The following is a 19,692-nucleotide window of genomic DNA, read 5'->3' on the forward strand; positions in this document are numbered from 1 at the left end:
AGAGAGAGAGAGAGAGAGTTCTAATCTCATGAAGCTTAAATTCTAACAGGAAAACAACAAAGAGAAAATGTGAGCTAGATGATTCTTTTTTTTTTTTTTTTTTTTTAATGAGATGGAGTTTCACTCTTGTTGCCCAGGCTGGAGTGCAATGGCACAATTTCGGCTCACTGCAACCTCCATCTCCTGGGTTCAAGCAATTCTCCTGCCTCAGTCTCCCAAGTAGCTGGGATTACAGGCATGCACCACCACACCCAGCTAATTTTGCATTTTTAGTAGAGATGGGGTTTCTCCATGTTGGTCACGCTGGTCTTGAACTCCTGACCTCAGGTGATCCACCCGCTTTGGCCTCCCAAAGCACTGGGATTACAGGCGTGAGCCACCACGTCCGGCCCGATGATTTTATAAGTAGATGGCCTATCCAAACCCTCACAATACTGAATGGAATCAAGAGACAAGTCTCCCAGCCTGGGCAAAATGTCAACATATCTCTAAAAAAAAATTTATCTGGGCTTGGTCGCACACGCCTATAGTCCCAGATACTTGAGAGGCTGAGGTGAGAGAATCTCTTGATTCCTAGAGGCAGAGGTTGCAGTGAGCCAAGACCGTGCCACTACATTCCAGCCTAGGCGACAGAGCAAGACACTGTCTCAAAAAAAGAGACAGAGAGAGAGAGTCAGAGACAAGTTTCCAACAGTGTTTCATAGGGCCCTATCTTTGGACCTGACCTATTTAAGAACTCCATCAGTGAGTTAGAAGACCAAGAGAACATACTTAACAAATCTGTACATGATGTAAAGCTGTAAAGCTGAAAGGGACTGCCAATGCAATTGATGGAAAATTCAAAATTACATTTTCTCAAATCAACTAGATGCAACACATGAGGATAAATTTAAAGTTCTACATTGAGGATTATTATTATTTTTTTAATAGAGCCAGGGACTTGCTATGTTGCCCAGGGTGGTCTCGAACTCCTGGGCTCCAGTGATCCTCCCACCTCATCCTCCCAAAGTGCTGGGATTACAGAGGTGAGCCACCCCACCTGGCAAGATCTTATATGTGTATTCAAGATACTACACGACTCATTAAGTCTCCAGAAGAAAACCAGAATCTCTAAATATAGTTTGACAGTTTGACAGTGCCCAATGACAGACTAAATGAGAAATTAGGAGGCAGCTTGATCTTTACTTCCTCAGAGATCTTTGTTCTGAGTTCTGCCTCTTGTTCTATAAATTTTCAAGGTTGAAATGATTATCATGTTAATGGGTAGAGCTTCAAATCTTTGGATATCTCATTTTTTTTTTTTTAACTTTTATTCATTTGTTTTACCTTATGTGTTCCTCTACAATGGATATCTAGGAAAGTGACAACCATTCTAGCCATCTAGCATTCTGTTTCTTCATATCATGTAAAATGAGCGTTCTGATCTCTGACACACAAAGCTATTTAGAAGATAAAAAACAAGGCCGGGCGCGGTGGCTCAAGCCTGTAATCCCAGCACTTTGGGAGGCCGAGACGGGCGGATCACAAGGTCAGGAGATCGAGACCAGCCTGGCTAAATACGGTGAAACCCCGTCTCTACTAAAAAATACAAAAAACTAGCCGGGTGAGGTGGCGGGCGCCTGTAGTCCCAGCTACTCGGGAGGCTGAGGCAGGAGAATGGCATAGACCCGGGAGGCGGAGCTTGCAGTGAGCTGAGATGCGGCCACTGCACTCCAGCCTGGGCGACAGAGCGAGACTCCGTCTCAAAAAAAAAAAAAAAAAAAAAAAAAAAAAGAAGATAAAAAACAGACATTTTTTTCAACAATCATTTTACTTTTGTTTCTGCATCTACATACTCTACATGTTAAGAGTTTTTGTTTTTGTTTTTTTGAGACGGAGTCTCGCTCTGTTGCCCAGGATAGGGTGCAGTGGTGCAATCTCAGCTCACTGCAACCTCTGCTTCCCAGGTTCAAGTGATTCTCCGCTGCAACCTTCTTGAGTAGCTGGGATTACAGGCACCCGCCACAACACCTGGATAATTTTTTGTATTTTTAGTAGAGACAGGGTTTCATCATGTTGGCTAGGTTGGTCTCCAACTCCTGACCTCAGGTGATCCACTCGCCTCGGCCTCCCAAAGTGCAGGGATTACAGGCATGAGCCACCACGCCCAGCCGAGTACTTTGATTCTTAAAGGAGGATTTAATCCCCTGATATCCCAAAGGACAAACTATCCAGTGGAATTCCTGGATAAAACATAGGCACATAGTGTCTTTTCCTCAGAGGAAAGATATTTTTGTCAACAGAAGAATTTTGCTCTTCTGGGCGTGGTGGCTCACACCTGTAATCCTAGCACTTTGGGAGGCCGAGCGTGGTGGATCACCTGAGGTCAGGAGTTCGAGACCAGTCTGGCCAACCTGGTGAAACTCTATCTCTACTAAAAATACAAAATTAGCCGAGCGTGGTGGCTAACGCCTGTAATCCCAGCTACTCGGGAGGCCGAGGCAGGAGAATCGCTTGAACCCGGGAGTCAGAGATTGCAGTGAGCCAAGATTGCGCCATTGCACACCAGCTTGAGTGAAAAGAGTGAAACTCCATCTTGTCAAAACAAAAACAGAAACAAAAAAAACTGATTTGCTCCAGCAGAAAAATAATTATATTTCAGGAATTCCTTCAGGAATCCTATACCACTACTGAAAGATCCTAGATTGGAAAATGAAAATGCCCAAATTATTAAGTCCTGAGATAGAGGAGCAGGGATGTTATTTTGTCCATTACTGTATCTTAGTACCTGGAATAGTGCTTGGCACATAATTAAGCACTACATACATGGCAGTCTTGTTTCTGAACCAAAACAAGGTGGTTTAATGAAAGAGATGGGTTTGGCCAGGTGCGGGGGCTCACACCTGTAATCCCAGCACTTTGGGAGGCCAAGGCAGGTGGATTACTTAAGGTCAGGAGTATGAGACCAGCCTGGCTACTGGCCAACACTGTGAAAGCCTGTCTCTACTAAAAATACAAAAATTAGCCAGGCGTGGTGGTGCGTGCCTGTAAACCCAGCTGTCAAGAGACTGAGGCAGGAGAATCACTTGAATCCAGGTGGCAGAGGCTACAGTGAGTCGAGATCATGCCACTGCATTCCAAACTGAGCTACAGAGCAAGACTCCGTCTCAAAAAAAAAAGAGAAAAAAGAGATGGTTGGTCCTACTTTGAAGTACACTGGACTTCTAAAACACAAGTGAAATACTGATCAGCTTTAAAAAGAGAACTGTCATAACTACCTCAATTTAGTTCCAAGACTTAGGCGTCCCCACCAAGGCAACATTAACACAGTAAGGCTATTCCAGTTCATTTTGGAGAAAATCTTTGATTTGGTAACCAGGTAAAAATTTTGGCTGGGCATGCTGGCTCAGGCCTGTAATCCCAGCAAATTGGGAAGCTGAGACAAGAAGATGGCTTGAGGCCAGGAGTTCAAGACCAGATTGATCTACATAGCAAGACCTGGGCCAGGTGCAGTGGCTCACTTTTGTAATCCCAGCACTTTGGAAGGCCAAGGCGGGTGGACGACTTGAGGTTAGGAGTTCGTGACCAGCCTGGCCAACGTGGTGAAACCCTGTCTCAACTAAAAATACAAAAATCAGCAGGGCGTGTTGGCACGCACCTGTAATCCCAGCTATTTGGGAAGCTGAGGCAGGATAATGACTTGAACCTGGGAGGTGGAGGCTGCAGTGAGGCAAGATTGCGCCACTGTACTCCAGCCAGGCGACAAGAGTGAAACTCTCAAAAACAAAAACAAAACCATAGCAAGACCTAATCGCTATTAAAAAAATAAACTATATAAACATACATGCACATATATACACACTACACACACATATCACATGTACGTTTTGAGAAAAACAACACCATGAACCTACTACCCATTAAAAATTTAGAGAAAATATTAAACTTTTCACAAATTTACATAGTATTCTTACACAGGGGCCATGTCAATAGAGAGAAAGGACCAACAGACCATTTTTCCTAAAAATTCTCCATTATCTCACTGAATCCTATAATCTGTCCTATTAAAACACCTTTTTGAATTTCCTACTCTTTTTTTTGTGTGTGTGTGTGAGACAGAGTATTGCTCTGATGCCCAGGCTGGAGTGCAGTGGCGTGATCTCAGCTCACTGCAACTTCCCCGTCCCAGTTCAAGCAATTCTTGGTTCAAGCAATTCTCGTGCCTCCGCTTCCCTAGTAGCTGGGACTACAGGTGCACTCCAACACATGCGGCTAATTTTTTGTTTTTTTTTTTTTTTTTTTTTTTTGAGACGGAGTCTCGCTCTGTCGCCCAGCCCAGGCTGGAGTGCAGTGGCGCGATCTCGGCTCACTGCAAGCTCCGCCTCCCGGGTTCATGCCATTCTCCTGCCTCAGCCTCCCGAGTAGCTGGGACTACAGGCGCCCACAACCGTGCCCGGCTAATTTTTTGTAATTTTTAGTAGAGACGGGGTTTCACCGTGGTCTCGATCTCCTGACCTTGTGATCCGCCGGCCTCGGCCTCCCAAAGTGCTGGGATTACAGGCGTGAGCCACCGCATCCGGCCAATTTTTTGTATTTTAGTAGAGACGGGGTTTCACCATGTTGCCCAGGCTGGTCTTGAACTTCTGAGCTCAGACAATCCGCCCACCTCATCCTCCCAAAGTGGTAGGATTACAGGCATGAGTCACCCCACCTGACCAATTTCTTGTTCTTTTAAAAGTACAGTAATTATTTTTAACTTCTAGTACTAAATTAATGGGTAGTCTGTCAAATAGCTACTGGATTTTATATCAGGAGGGCTTTCTACATGTATGTATACCCAAAAATCACATTAAGACCTTTTTACATAAACTCACTGTGGAAATATATCCCAAAACAGCTAAGGAACACAAATGATGTTTGCCTTCTTTTCAAACCAACAGTTCCTTTGTACAAAAACACCAGACGATACAAAACATATTTTTTTAAAGTACAAAGTTCCATACAGAGTGTACACACTTTATGGTTATTCCTAAGAATAAGTAGTGACAAAAAGTCTTTGCAACTGGGTTATAAAATTTAAACTTCTAGGAATATGTTTCTCTCTTCCTTGTCCTTTTGAGAGCTGCCACCATCATACAATTCACATCATCTCTTCAACCACAGAAAAGTAGCATCTCTTCAAGCACAGAGACCATATATTAATCTTTGTGTCTCCTGCATAGGCTTAACTCAGTGTTTGTTATAACTAAGCTAAACTCCAAGATAGGAGCTTCAAATCACCTCAGGCCCAATCCAAAACTGAAAAAAAGTCGCTTCTCAGAGTTTGAGAACAAAAAGATACTGACAAAGAACAAAGCCATAGATACTTGTGCTACATTAGCTTCCCCTTTTAGCAAATACAGAATTGTTTACTAACACTGCAGAAGTAAGTTTGCAGACGACAAAAATACATAAAAAACATAGATCCTAAAGTTCTCCTGTCAACATGTTCAAATACTATCATAGACTCCTTCACCTTAAACTCATACTAACATCCACACACCCGAACAAAGAAAATGAAAGGTTTTCAAATGAGACCTAAATATAAACTGGCTCTATTTCATTACACTTTAAGTTCCTAAAATCATATGTATAAATCATGTGATTGGGCTTATGTTCATCTTCTAACTTGAGGGCCCAGTGTCTTTCATCAGATTCTCAGAAGGATAAATGACCCCCAAAAACTTTTAAGAACCACTAATCTAGCCTATCAAGAAACATCCCATTTTCCAGAAGAATACAGTTAAGTTGGCTTAGTTCATGCACTCTTTCCTCATATTCACAGAGGGGATTCTTACTATATGAAATCAATCTTTCAAAGGATTCCTTCAGCCCAGCCAAGAAGTTCCAACATCCACAGGTACGTATATTAACAATCACCAGAACCCAAAACCAGTTCTCTGATTTTAATTCCACACTGCTTCACTCAACTCAATATCTACCACTGTCAAAACAATTCCCCTCATATTGCATCCAGGCTATTTACAGAGACACCATGATTATCCTCACCCCAAGACATGGACGATTTATTGAACAGGCAGTCAACAAATATTTGTTGAATGAATGAAAAAGGATCTTTCCTCCCACAGATTTCAAGTTAAGCTGTCAGCACCCATGCAGCTGCTCTGGTAGAGGTTAAGCTGTGAAAGCCTTCTCTCCCTCACACGTACAACCTCAAGTGTCAGAAATGCTCTGCTTCCCCCATAAACAAAATAATATAGCCATGGATATGCATTTCATACAGGTCAGACCGGGCAAGGACATCTACTTTCCACATACATATCTGATACAATCGGTCTCCTCCAAATACAATCCAACCAGTCACATGTGCTCCTATCTTTCCAACATACTCAGATTTGCCGACAAAGACTTCCTGAGGCACCATGGTATGCTGAATATACTGCTGCAGCAGTAGTGAAAATATGGGAGTTACAGTCTCAACTTTGTCACCAATTTAATATGCGGCCTTGGAGAAGTTCTCTCCTTATGCCTAAATTAACTATTTTGTAAAATGGAAGAAAGCATCCTACCATTTTCACAGAGATTTAGTATCACAAAGAAATTGAAAGCGCTTTCTTATTGTATTTGTAAACTATTACTATAAACCCGCGACAACAAATAAGGCCACCCATTCTTTACAGCTTTGTAGCAATGATTCTGTTAAAGATATTTTGGGCCTTCACATTTACACAACTCACTCTAACCAAAGGCACAAACTATTAAGACCACAACTGGCTATGCTAAGTTTCTCCCCTCCATGACCTCACAGACACATGCTGTATAGAACACCACCACTGCCACTCTTTCCCAACAAGTAACTAGGGGCTCCCAATCCCTAAAATACACACACATATCAACCTGCAAGGAACCTCCCAACATTTATTCAAGAAATAAGCTAACTTATAACGGGAACTCCATTACACTTACACAAATCAAGGCAAACTCTTCCGGAAACACTTTCCATCCTCGCATACACACACCAACACAGCCGCTACACATCAACAGACCATCTGTCTTCTAGACCAAAAACACCTCTTTCCATGTACAAACTAATCAGTGACATTTATTAAACTTACAACACTGAGATCATCCTGCCGTTCCTACATACCGTTCAACGCGGCAGCGACACCACAGACCTTGTCACACAGGTAAACTCCCCTCTCAGGATCGTGTCCTCGACCACTCTTATCCCTTAATTAAACACACACAAACTGGACTATGGGGGAGGCTCCGATCATGCCTACAAACACAAACTAACCTGTCAGGGGCACAGACGACTCCGCCTCCACTCGCTTACTTTCCGGCCCCCTCCGGGAGTCCGCCTGTCAGGGACACCCCTTCACCCCGCCTGGAGGGACTTCCCGGTAGGCTCAGGATCCCCCTCCCTGCTCTCCCCTCCCCCATCTTCACCACTGCTCTCCCGGAGGTCCAGGTCCGGGAGATGACAGTGGCTCCCAGGAAGCCCAGGATTCAATCGCTGAGAGAGTGCTTAGGCCCGAAGGCCTGCCCAAATCGTTCTACTCACCGTGTCGGAGGCCGAGGCCGAGAGCGACGAGAGTGCAGGGAAGTGGGGAAGAGGGGGTGGCCGCCAGGCTCCTCCGCTTCCCTGGGTCCACGGCGGATCCCTCCCGCTTGTCAGGAGGCGGCCAGCGGGTAAGCTGACTGGCGGAAATGCGAGAGAGGAGAAGGGAAAGGTGGAGGCTAAAGGGGGCAAACTGAGGGGAGGCGGGTCCCGCAACCGAGACTGGGATCGTCTCCCCTCCGCAAAGCGAACCCAAAATGGCGGCGGGAGCGGCGGCGGCGGCGGCGGCGGCAGCAGAGTGGCGGCGGTGGCGGCGGCTGCTCCTCCAGAGGGAGGGAGCGAAAGGCGCCTAGCGCCCCCCCAACCTCCCACTCCTCCCTCCTCGCGTTCTTCCCCACCGTCCCCCGCTCCGCCCGACTCCGGCCGCGTAGCGCGCACGCCCGCCCGCAAGCGTACGCGTGTCTACGGGCTAGTCGCTGGCTGCTCCCACCAACCACCACCTTCGGCCGCCCAGCGCGCCAGCCAGCCCGTACGCGCTCACCCACGGGAACCTCCTCGCCCAGTCCCCCACTCTCCCTCAGGCCCTGTCAAGCCGGCTCCGGCGCAGGCCCTCACGCGTACCTTAAGCCGCGCGAGCCCAAGCCTCCTCCACCTCCTCTTCCCGCCCCCACGGCCACCAACCGCCGCTAAAGCAGCCGCTGCCAGCACAGCCCCCCCCTCGACCCTCCAACCCTCGCGCGTGCGCCTTCCACAGTCCCCCCCCCCCCGCGGGACTGTTCCATTCCTGTCGGCTGCAGGGGCAGGAGAGGAATGGGCCGGCAAAGCGAGTCTGGCTTGCCGTTTGACTGGAATTGCCAGGGTGGCGGGCCGAGTCCCACGACAACCTACCTCCCTGGGCTCGTTCCTGCGGCGCTGCGGCTCGCCTCCTCCTCCACAGGACCCCGGCGAGCGGATCGAGGGCTGTCTAGTGCCCCCTCTGCCGGCCGGTGGTTGGAGGCCGCGGCGGCTGCGCGTTGGGTCGTTTCCGGCCGGATGACCCGAGCCTTTTACGCAGTCGCAGGACGGGCGCTTTGGAACCGGCCCTCGGCAGTGTGTGTCAGTCGTCTGGTCTGGAGAAGTAGTCCTCGACTCACGGTGAGGGAGTGGACCGGCACGGGGGATGTATCGCTGAGGGAAAGGAGCGGGACTCCGGACCTCCGGGAGGTAGGGAGTGAGGCCGGTAGGACCGGCGTGCCTCCGTGGGGATTCCTCCCGGGCGCTGTGGTGCCAACCTGGGACCCGAGGAAGATCGGCCTGGTGATCTGCTTGCTGTTGTTAACCCGCCTCGGATTTCTCGAATTTCACACTAGTGTCCATATGCGATTTTGTTTGTTTGCCCCTGACGCGCTACTTATGGATAGTACTTCTTCAGCCTCGTTAGACAGCCTGGTGATAGAGGATGAAGAAACCATGTGCTTCTCATTCAGTTCTGGACTCAGTCTCCCTTGTTTTCAGCAAGCTATTTTTCTTAGTTCCTTATCAAAAGGTGTACATGAAAATTAGGCAACTCCAAACATGCCTCCAGGGTTGGTGTGTGAAATAATAAGATAGGGCTGGGCGCGGTGGCTCACGCCTGTAATCCCAACACTTTGGGAGGCCGAGGCGGGTGGATCACAAGGTCAAGAGATCGAGACAATCCTGGCCAACATGGTGAAACCCCCGTCTCTACTAAAAATACAAATATTAGCCGGGCGTGGTGGCGGGCTCCTGTAGTCCCAGTTATTCAGGAGGCTGAGGCAGGAGAATTGCTTGAACTCGGAAGGTGGGGTTGCAGTGAGCCGAGTCCGCGCCACCGCTCTCCAGCCTGGGTGACAGAGGGAGACTCCGTCTCAAAAAAAAAAAAAAAAAAAAAAAGCCGGGCGCGGTGGCTCACGCCTGTAATCCCAGCACTTTGGGAGGCCGAGGCGGGCGGATCACAAGGTCAGGAGATCGAGACCACGGTGAAACCCCGTTTCTACTAAAAATACAAAAAATAAGCCGGGCGCGGTGGCGGGCGCCTGTAGTCCCAGCTACTCAGGAGGCTGAGGCAGGAGAATGGCGTGAACCCGGGAGGCGGAGCTTGCAGTGAGCCGAGATTGTGCCACTGCACTCCAGCCTGGGCGGCAGAGCGAGACTCTGTCTCAAAAAAAAAAAAAAAAAAAAAAAAAAAAAAAAAACCTAACTAACTTTTTTCACTACATCACATTGTTTTCATAGTAAAATTTCTCATCAGCAGCATAACTGTGTGTCAAAGAAGAAAAGAGCCTTTAATGAAATTTCACTACACCAGTGTATAGGGAGAGTTACTTATGTATGGTCTCTGTGTTCAAGTAACTTTCAGTAACTATACTGATTAATGAATTGTCAGCTACATATAAGCAAATGAGATAGGATTCTGTTATTTTGTGACCGTAAGAGCATACCAGAAGTTAAAATATATTAAATGCTCAATAAAATCACCTCACTGAATGAACAAACCCTGAATTATTTGAACCAACGAAGATAGAATAATGGTTTCCCCAAGGATATTCACCTCTTAATCCCTGAAGCCTGTAAATATGATATGTTGCATGACAAGGGAAAAATCGGGGTTCAGAGAGAATTAAGGTTGCTAATCAGCTGACATTAAACTAGGAAGATTATCCAGGAGCCAGCGCTCCGCAATGGCCCTCTTCAGGTTTACTTCTGTAGCTGCCCATGCTTGTGTTCCTTTTCAGAAAGGCAGTAGCTGAAAAGCACAGAAGCTGCCAGCACCACAGAATTCCCATCAAGCCCCGTTTCTTCACGTTGGAGTACTTGTTGTAATACCTATAGTAACCTCTTTGAACACTGCAACAGTGCCTTCTTGTGTGAGATCACGCATTAATATTTAGTTTGGCAGTTCCACTAGTTTGACATCCAGGAGTTTCTTCTCCTTCACTGGTAACAGCTGACTCCATCTTGGGGTCCTGGTCTGATATAAACTTTTAAAATGAGGTTTCAGGCTGGGCACCGTGGCTCATGCCTGTAATCCCAACACACTGGGCAACTGAGACAGGAGGATTACTTGAGCCCAGGAGTTAAAGACCAGCCTGGTCAACATAGCAGGACGCCATCTCTACGAAAAATAAGAAATATCAGCTGGGCCATGGTGGCATGCCCAGGAGTTTGAGGCTACTGTGAGCCGTGATCACACCATTGCACTCCAGCCTGGGCAAGAGAGTGAGACCCTGTCTCTAAAATAAAATAAGGTTTAAAATATTTAAAAAAAAAATTTTTTTTAATTTCTTTTTTTAGAGACCTGCTTTCACTATGTTGGCTAGGCTAGAGAGTAGCTCCTGTGCTCAAGGGATCCTACCGCTGCCTCAGCCTCCTCAGTAGCTGGGACTACAGGTGTGTGGAACTTTTTTTTTTTTAAGATAAAATTTACTGGAGTATGGTCAGGGTTTACATTTGACAGGTTATGGCAACTGCTATGTTGTAACAGTCTATAAATGATTTTTTTATTTAACGAGGGAAGAAATTTGAGATTTTTGTTTGGGTACAGGTTGAGTTTTTCTTTTCTTTTTTTTTTTTTTTTGAGACGGAGTCTCGCTGTGTCTCCCAGGCTGGAGTGCAGTGGCATGATCTCGGCTCACTGCAAGCTCCGCCTCCCGGGTTCACGCCATTCTCCCACCTCAGCCTCCCAAGTAGCTGAGACTACAGGCGCCCGCCACCACGTCCGGCTAGTTTTTTGTATTTTTAGTAGAGACGGGGTTTCACCATGTTAGCCAGGATAGTCTCGATCTCCTGACCTCGTGATCCACACGCCTCGGCCTCCCAAAGTGCTGGGATTACAGGCTTGAGCCACCGCGCCCGGCTCTTTTTTTTTTTTTTTTTGAGACGGAGTCTCGCTCTGTCGCCCAGGCTGGAGTGCAGTGGCCGGATCTCAGCTCACTGCAACTCCACCTCCCGGGTTTATGCCATTCTCCTGCCTCAGCCTCCCGAGTAGCTGGGACTACAGGCGCCTGCCACCTCGCCCAGCTAGTTTTTTTTTTGTTGTATTTTTTAGTAGAGACGGGGTTTCACCGTGTTAGCCAGGATGGTGTCGATCTCCTGACCTCGTGATCCGCCCGTCTCGGCCTCCCAAAGTGCTGGGATTACAGGCTTGAGCCACCGCACCCGGCCGAGTTTTTCTTTTTTTTTTTTTTTTTTTTTTTGAGACAGAGTCTCGCTTAGTCGCCCAGGCTGGAGTGCAATGGCGCGAACTCGGCTCACTGCAAGCTCCGCCTCCCGGGTTCACGCCATTCTCCTGTCTCAGCCTCCCGAGTAGCTGGGACTACAGGCGCCCGCCGCCTCGCCCGGCTAATTTTTTGCATTTTTAGTAGAGACGGGGTTTCACCGTGTTAGCCAGGATGGTCTCGATCTCCTGACCTCGTGATCCGCCCGCCTCGGCCTCCCAAAGTGCTGGGATTACAGGCGTGAGCCACCGCGCCCGGCCCTTTTCTTTTTTTTTTAATGAAAATGTTTGGGAACGGCCGGGCGCGGTGGCTCAAGCCTGTAATCCCAGCACTTTGGGAGGCCGAGACGGGCGGATCACGAGGCCAGGAGATCGAGACCATCCTGGCTAACACGGTGAAACCCCGTCTCTACTAAAAAAATACAAAAAACTAGCCGGGCGAGGTGGCGGGCGCCTATAGTCCCAGCTACTCGGGAGGCTGAGGCAGGAGAATGACGTAAACCCGGGAGGCGGAGCTTGCAGTGAGCTGAGATCCGGCCACTGTACTCCAGCCCGGGCCACAGAGTGAGACTCCGTCTCAAAAAAAAAAAAAAAAAAAAAAAAAAAAAAAAAAAAAAGAAAATGTTTGGGAACAAGTGTTTTGGATTTGAGGTTTTCTTTTTATTTTGGAATATTTCCATTACACTTACTGGGTGAACAACCCAAATTTGAAAATATGAAATCTCAAATGTTAGCATGAACACCTTAATAAAGTTAGGACAGTATTTTATAAACATTATTAATATTGCTAATTGTTAACATTAGAAATGAAAATCAAGAAACGTAATTATCTGCAACATCATCACCCAGAAATACCAATTGTCCTGGTATATTTTTTCCTTTAAGTTTTTATCTTTATGCATCGCCACATCAGAACCATAATGTAAATATACAGTTGGATTGAGGTCAGTACCTCATGGGTGTACTATTGAGCCCTGTAATTCTAGGATGTTAATCCTGGTCATATGTATACACTTAACATGCATTTGTGAAGTTTTTTGAAACTTAGGAAAAAAATTGTGTGTGTGTGTGTGTGTGTGTGTGTGTATATATATTTTTAGTGATCAGTACTCTATGGTTTTAGGCATCACCTGGGAGTCCTGCAGTGGATATCCCAAGGATAAGGGGGACTACTGTATTTCCTTCTTTCTTTTTTTTTTTTTTTTTTTTTTTGAGACGGAGTCTTGCTCTGTCGACCGGGCTGGAGTGCAGTGGCCGAATCTCAGCTCACTGCAAGCTCCGCCTCCCAGGTTTACACCATTCTCCTGCCTTAGCCTCCCGAGTAGCTGGGACTACAGGCGCCCGCCACCTCGCCTGGCTAGTTTTTTTTTTTTGTATTTTTTAGTAGAGACGGGGTTTCACCGTGTTAGCCAAGATGGTCTCGATCTCCTGACCTCGTGATCCGCCCGTCTCGGCCTCCCAAAGTGCTGGGATTACAGGCTTGAGCCACCGCGCCCGGCCGTATTTCCTTCTTTCTTGCTTTCTCCATTATAGAAGAGCTAAGAGGGCTTTCAAAGCTCGGGAAGTTTAAAAAGTGTATATTGCAGCTGGACTCAGTGGTTCATGCCTGTGATCCCTGCACTTTGGGAAGCCGAGGTGGGTGGATCATCTGAGGTCAGGAGTTCGAGACCAGCCTGCCCAATATGATGAAACCTTGTCTCTACTAAAAATACAGGCCGGGCACGGTGGCTCACGCCTATAATCCCAGCACTTTGGGAGGCCGAGGCGGGTGGATTACCTGAAGTCAGGAGTTCACGACCAACCTGGCCAACATGGTGAAACCCTGTCTCTACTAAAAATACAAATATTAGCTGAGCGTGGTGGCACATCCCTGTAATCCCAGCTACTCGGGATGCTGAGGCAGGAAAATTGCTTGAGCCTAGGAGGCAGAGGTTGCAATGAGTGGAGATCATGCCACTGCCCTCCAGTCTGGCCAACAGAGCGCGACTCTGTGTCAAAAAAAAAAAAAAAAAAATTAGCTGGGCTTGGTGGCACGTGCCTGTAATCCTAGCTACTCAAGAGGCTGAGGCTGGAGAATCGCTTGAACCTGGGTGGCGGGAGTTGCAGCGAGCTGAGTTGGCGCCACTGCACTCCAGCCTGGGCAATGAGCAAAATTCCGTCTCAAAAACAAAAAAAAAATTGTAAATTACCTGCATAATTTCTACCAAAACCACCTAGAGGTACAAGACTGAGAGCTTTGCTGGACATGATGCTTGCACCTGTAATCCCAGGAGTTTGGGAGGCCAAGGTGGGAGGATTGCTTGAGATCAGGAGTTGAAGACCAGCCTGGGCAACATAGACCTCATCTCTATTAAAAAAAAACTAAAAAATTAGCTGGCCATCGTTGTGTATCCCTGTAGTCCAAAGTTGTCCAACCCATGGCCTGCACGTTGCATGCGGCCTGGGATGGCTTTGAATGAGGCCCAACACAAATTCATGACCTTTCTTAAAACATGAGATTTTGGCCGGGCGCGGTGGCTCAAGCCTGTAATCCCAGCACTTTGGGAGGCCGAGACGGGTGGATCACGAGGTCAGGAGATCGAGACCATCCTGGCTAACACAGTGAAACCCCGTCTCTACTAAAAAATACAAAAAAACTAGCCGGGCGAGGTGGTGGGCGCCTGTAGTCCCAGCTACTCGGGAGGCTGAGGCAGGAGAATGGCCTGAACCCGGGAGGCGGAGCTTGCAGTGAGCTGAGATCCGGCCACTGCACTCCAGCAAGGGGGACAGAGTGAGACTCCGTCTCAAAAAAAAAAAAAAAAAAAAACATGAGATTTTTTTTTTGGCAGTGTTTTTGCCGTTGTCGTTTTTAGCTCATCAGCTGTCGTTAGTGTTAGTATGTTTTATATGTATGGCTTGAGACACTTCCTTTCTGACGTGGCCCAAGAAAGCCAAAACATTGGACACCCCTGTTGTAGTCCAAGCTTCTCAGGAGGCTGAAGGGAGAGGATCTCTTGAGCCCAGGAGTCCAAGACTGCAGTGACATATGATAGCACCACTGCACTCTAGCCTTGGGGACAAAAGGAGACCCTATCTCAAACAAAACAAAACAAAACAAACAGAAAACCTGAGAGCTTGGAGAAGTTAGCACTGTTGAAGTTTGTGATAATCAGTAAATTTCAGGACTCCTTTACTTTTATATCCCTAATGTTGTTCTAGGAATCCAGACCTGGGGAGGTAGATGATATTAAGACGAGAAAATACAGCATAAGGAATTCTGCTTTTTCTAGCTGAAATTATGAAAGCAATGAAAGTAGTCTTTGTGAACCAAACTTTTCCTATGGGACTTGGAATTTAGGACAATGTTTCTCAATCTCAACACTGTTGACATTTGGGGATGGATCATTCTTTGTTGTGGGGGACTCTCCGGTGCATTGTAGACTGTTTAGCAACATACCTGGCCTCTACTCACTCGATGCCAGTAGCATCCCCCCCTCCCTCCTTCAGTTGTGACAACCAAAATGCCTCCAACCATTCATTGTCAAATGTTGGGGGAGGGGACAAAATCCCCCTGGTAGAGAACTACTAATTTAGAGAAAGATTACTGATCGTGAAGAATCAGTCTGGGTTTAGTAGTAAAGAAAGTCATGGCAGACTAATACATCCTTCTTGTTAGAATTCCTAGAATGGTAGATCAAATTCCATTATTGGTATGTCCTCATTAAAGTTAGACATTTGATAATCTCTCACAGTGGCTTTTTGAAGAAATGTATACTGAATGTTTAATTGGTTGAATAACCATACCTAAAGGCTACATGTTAGTGAAACAGGCTGAAGTTCTGTTAACCACTGACATGCAGGCAGTGGTTGTCACTCTTGGCTGCACATTGGAATGAGCTGTGAAGCTTTAAAAATATTGACATCTGGGCAGGTATGATGGCTCACAACTGTAATCCGAGCATTTTGGGAGGCCAAGGCCAACGGATCACTTGAGGCCAGGAGTTCAAGACCAGCCTGGCCAACATGGTGAAACCCATTCTCTACTAAAAATACAAAAATTAGCTGGGCATGGGCTCGCCTGTAATCCCAGGTACTTGGGAGGCTGAGGCATGAGAATTGCTTGAACCAAGGGGCAGAGGTTGCCGTGAGCCAAGATCGCACTGCTGTACTCCAGCCTGGGCAACAGAGCGAGACTCCATCTCAAAAAAAAAAAAAATTGATGTCAAGTTCCCACTACCAGAGACTGATTTAATTGGTCTGAGGCACAATCTGTATATCAGAATTTTTAAACTGTGCCGAGGGGGGCTGGGCACCGTGGCTGAAGCCTATAATCCTAGCACCTTGAGAGGCCAAGGTGGGTGGATCGCTTGAGCCCAGGAGTTTGAGACCAGCCTGGGCGACATAGTGAGATCCTAACTCTATATAAAAGATACAAAAATCAGCTGGGTGTGGTGGCACGCACCTGTAATGGCAGCACTTTGGGAGGCCAAGGTGGATGAATCGCTTGAGCTCAGGAGTTCATGACCAGCCTGGATCACATATGAAACCACATCTCTACAAAAAAAAAAAAGTATATAAACTATGTACTCAAGTATATAAACTATACTCAAGTTATTCTAACATGCAGCTGTGGTTGAGAGCCACTGATCTAGTCTATGCTAGGTAACCCTATCCTGTTAAATAGTTTTATCAATGACTTGAATTAGATTAATGAGGATATATTTTTCAAATTTATGCCTTTTACAAAATTTTTAAAGGGTAGGTAATGTCGGTGATAGATATAAAGACAGAAGAAGATCTCCAGATGTGGAATCTTCTACTGGATCCTGTAACAGAAAGAAGACATTAGGCTGGGTGCAGTGGCTTACGCCTGTAATCTCAGCACTTCGGGAGGCAGAGGAGGGTGGATTGCTTGAGTCCAGGAGTTCAAGACCAGCCTGGGCAACACGGTGAAACCCCGTCTCTACAAAAAGACACAATAATTAGATAGGTGTGGTGGTACACGCTTGTAGTCTGAGCTACTTGGGAGGCTGAAGTAGGAGGATCAAGGCAGAGGTTGCAGTGAGCCGAGATCACGCCATCACACTACAGCCTACGTAACAGAGTGAGACCCTGTCTCAAACAAAGAAATAAGACATTAGCAGAAACGCTGAGGAAATCCAAATAAAGTCTGCAATTTAGTAAATAGTATTGTACTAGCTTTAATTTCTTAATTTTGAAAATTGTACTATAGTCATATGTATATAACATTAAGGAAAGTTTAATGAGAATTATAAGAAAGTACTTTGTACTGCCTTTGCAACTCTTCTGTAAATTTACACTTTTTTTGTTTGTTTGCTTTGAGATAGGCTCTCACCGCCAAGACTGGAAGGCAGTAGTGCAGTCCCGGTTCACTGTAACCTCAAGCTCCTTGGCTCGAGGTATCCTCCCACCTCAGCCACGAGCAGCTAGGACTGCAGGCACATGCCACCACATCCAGCTAATTTTTTTTTTTTTTTCTGAAGTCTCAGTCTGTCGCCCAGGCTGGAGTGCAGTGGCGCGATCTGGGCTCACTGCAAGCTCCGCCTCCTGGGTTCACGCCATTCTCCTGCCTCAGCCTCCTGAGTAGCTGGGACTGCAGGTGCCAGCCACCACGCCCGGCTAATTTTTTGTATTTTTAGTAGGGACAGGATTTTACCGTGTTAGCCAGGATGGTCTCGATCTCCTGACCTTGTGATCTGACCGCCTCAGCCTCCCAAAGTGCTAGGATTACAGGGGTGAGCCACTGCACCTGCCGTTTTTTTGTTTTGTTTTTTGTTTTTATACTGAGTCTTGCTCTGTCATCCAGGCTGGAGTGCAATGGCACAGTCTCAGCTCACTGCAACCTCTGTCTCCTGGGTTCCAGCGATTCTCATGCCTCTGCTCCTGAGTAGTAAGGATCACAGGCGCCAGCCACCACACCCGACTAATTTTTGTATTTTTAGTAAAGATGAGATTTCACCATGTTGGCCAGGCTGGTCTTGAACTCCTGACCGCAAGTGATCTGCTTGCCTCAGCCTCCCAAAGTGTTGGGATTACAGGCGTGAGCCACCATGCCTGGCCAATTTTTTTGATTATTAGTAGAGAAGAGATCTTCCTATGTTGCCCAAGCTGGTCTTGAACTCCTGGTTTCCCAAAGTGCTGGGATTACAGGTCTAAGCCACCATGCCCAGCCTCCACTATCTAACTTCAGAACATTTTTATCACCCCCAAAAGAATCCTATCAGTAAGTTGCTTTCCATTTCTCCCTCCCATTGCCTCTCACAACCACTAAATCAGTTACATAATTAATAAGCAAATTATGGACATTTCATGTAATTGAAATCATACTATATGTGGTCTTTTGCAACTGTCTTCTTTTACTTTGTTTTCAAGGTCTATCCAGATTGTGTCATGCAATCAGAACTTGTTTCGTATTGCCAAATAATATTCCATTATATGGCTATACCACGTTATGTTTATTCGTCAATTGATGGACATGTGAGATATTTCCACTTTTTGGCTCTTATGAATAATACTGCTATGAACATTTGTGTACAAGTTTTGTATACACTTGTCTTTATTTCTCTTTTATACCTGAGAGTGGAACTGCAGGTTCATATGGTAACTCCATGTTTTACCTTTTGAGGAACTGCCAGACTTTTCCAAAGTGGCCTCACCGCTTAAAAAATCGCGCTGGGCGCAGTGGCTCAAGCCTGTAATCCCAGCACTTTGGGAGGCCGAGACGGGCGGATCACGAGGTCAGGAGATCGAGACCATCCTGGCTAACACGGTGAAACCCCATCTCTACTAAAAAATACAAAAAAAAAAAACTAGCCGGGCGAGGTGGCGGGCGCCTGTAGTCACAGCTACTCAGGAGGCTGAGGCAGGAGAATGGCGTAAACCCGGGAGGCGGAGCTTGCAGTGAGCTGAGATCCGGCCACTGTACTCCAGCCTGGGCGACAGAGCGAGACTCCGTCTCAAAAAAAAAAAAAAAAAATTCGCAACAGCAACATGTAAGAATCCTAGTTTTGGCCGGGCGCGGTGGCTCACGCCTGTAATCCCAGCACTTTGGGAGGCCGAGGTGGGCGGATCACAAGGTCAGGAGATCGAGACCATCCTGGCTAACACGGTGAAACCCCATCTCTACTAAAAATACAAAAAAAAACCGATTAGCTGGGGGTGGTGGTGCACGTCTGTAGTCCCAGCTACACGGAGGCTGAGGCAGGAGAATGGCGTGAACCCGGGAGGCGGAGCTTGCAGTGAGCCAAGATTGCGCCACTGCACTCCAGCCTGGGCGACAAAGCGAGACTCTGTCTCAAAAAAAAAAATCCTAGTTTTTCCAGATTCTGTCCAGCACATGTTATTATCAGTTCTTTTGGTTTTCGTCATTCTAGTGGGTGTGAAGTGTTATCTCATTGAGGTTTTTATTTGCATTTTCTTAATTTTGGGGGACCAGCCTCAACACTACCTGTAGGGTATCCAGAGTCCAGTGGCAAAAAAGGAATGAGAACAGACAGGTTAAGAGTTCATAAAGGTGGGAGCCAGGGGGCCAGTTGCAAAACGGAGGCAGCAAAAGGCCCAGAGTTCTGGTCTCCACACTATTTATTGAGTACAGTCACTTAGATCTAAGAAGAAGATGTTCAGGGCAAAACAGTCAAAGGGAGGCTGTAAGTCACACACTTAATCTGTAGCAGTGGCAGTTTAAGTGAATCTCCTTTGTGCTCAAACAGCATATCTTTAGTTAGCTGGTGGGAACTGATACACAAATTGAAAAGTGATACACAGTTTGAAGTCTCTCACCTTTTCCCTCAAGATAATATTTTTCTTCCAAAACCCGAATATGAGATTGGGCCATGATTAACTTCCATAATTTGGGATGTTCAGGGCCTATTATTGGATTAAGCATTTTTGGATGTAGGCCAGCTGTACCAAAATCGGTCGAAATTATGGGAAACTG

The 19,692-nt window shown here is 46.7% G+C and overlaps 4 protein-coding genes and 1 pseudogene across 17 annotated transcripts in view; 3 read left to right on the forward strand and 2 right to left on the reverse strand.

Moving 5' to 3' along the window:
* YY1AP1 (YY1 associated protein 1) overlaps positions 1-7,670 on the reverse strand; it is a 71,201-nt gene extending 63,531 nt beyond the window's left edge. Inside the window, 1 exon segment of the mRNA XM_050785448.1 lies at positions 7,544-7,670. The gene's annotated coding sequence lies outside the window, so the exon portion shown is untranslated.
* The window catches only part of ASH1L (ASH1 like histone lysine methyltransferase), a 366,415-nt gene extending 357,983 nt beyond the window's left edge, over positions 1-8,432 (reverse strand). Inside the window, exon 1 of one of the 3 annotated variants that reach the window (XM_050752217.1) lies at positions 8,429-8,432. The gene's annotated coding sequence lies outside the window, so the exon portion shown is untranslated. Of the gene's footprint in view, positions 1-7,543; positions 7,649-8,428 lie in introns of those variants that run through there. The other 2 variants (XM_050752157.1, XM_050752176.1) reach the window with 2 other exon arrangements.
* DAP3 (death associated protein 3) overlaps positions 1-19,692 on the forward strand; it is a 183,236-nt gene that overhangs the window by 122,711 nt on the left and 40,833 nt on the right. For 2 of the 10 annotated variants that reach the window (XM_050754805.1, XM_050754834.1), the window contains exons 1-2: positions 8,598-8,674; positions 10,835-10,930. The exons of 2 other annotated variants lie outside the window; for them this stretch is intronic. The gene's annotated coding sequence lies outside the window, so the exon portion shown is untranslated. Of the gene's footprint in view, positions 1-8,588; positions 8,744-10,834; positions 10,931-19,692 lie in introns of those variants that run through there. 6 more of the 10 variants (XM_050754794.1, XM_050754839.1, XM_050754837.1 and 3 more) reach the window with 5 other exon arrangements.
* Positions 1-19,692, forward strand: part of MSTO1 (misato mitochondrial distribution and morphology regulator 1) — a 140,030-nt gene that overhangs the window by 67,584 nt on the left and 52,754 nt on the right. The window lies entirely within an intron of this gene.
* LOC126934324 (uncharacterized) lies at positions 7,690-8,576 on the forward strand (annotated as a pseudogene).

The sequence above is a fragment of the Macaca thibetana genome, chromosome 1, assembly GCF_024542745.1.
Source record: "Macaca thibetana thibetana isolate TM-01 chromosome 1, ASM2454274v1, whole genome shotgun sequence".
Classification (NCBI taxonomy): domain Eukaryota; kingdom Metazoa; phylum Chordata; class Mammalia; order Primates; family Cercopithecidae; genus Macaca; species Macaca thibetana.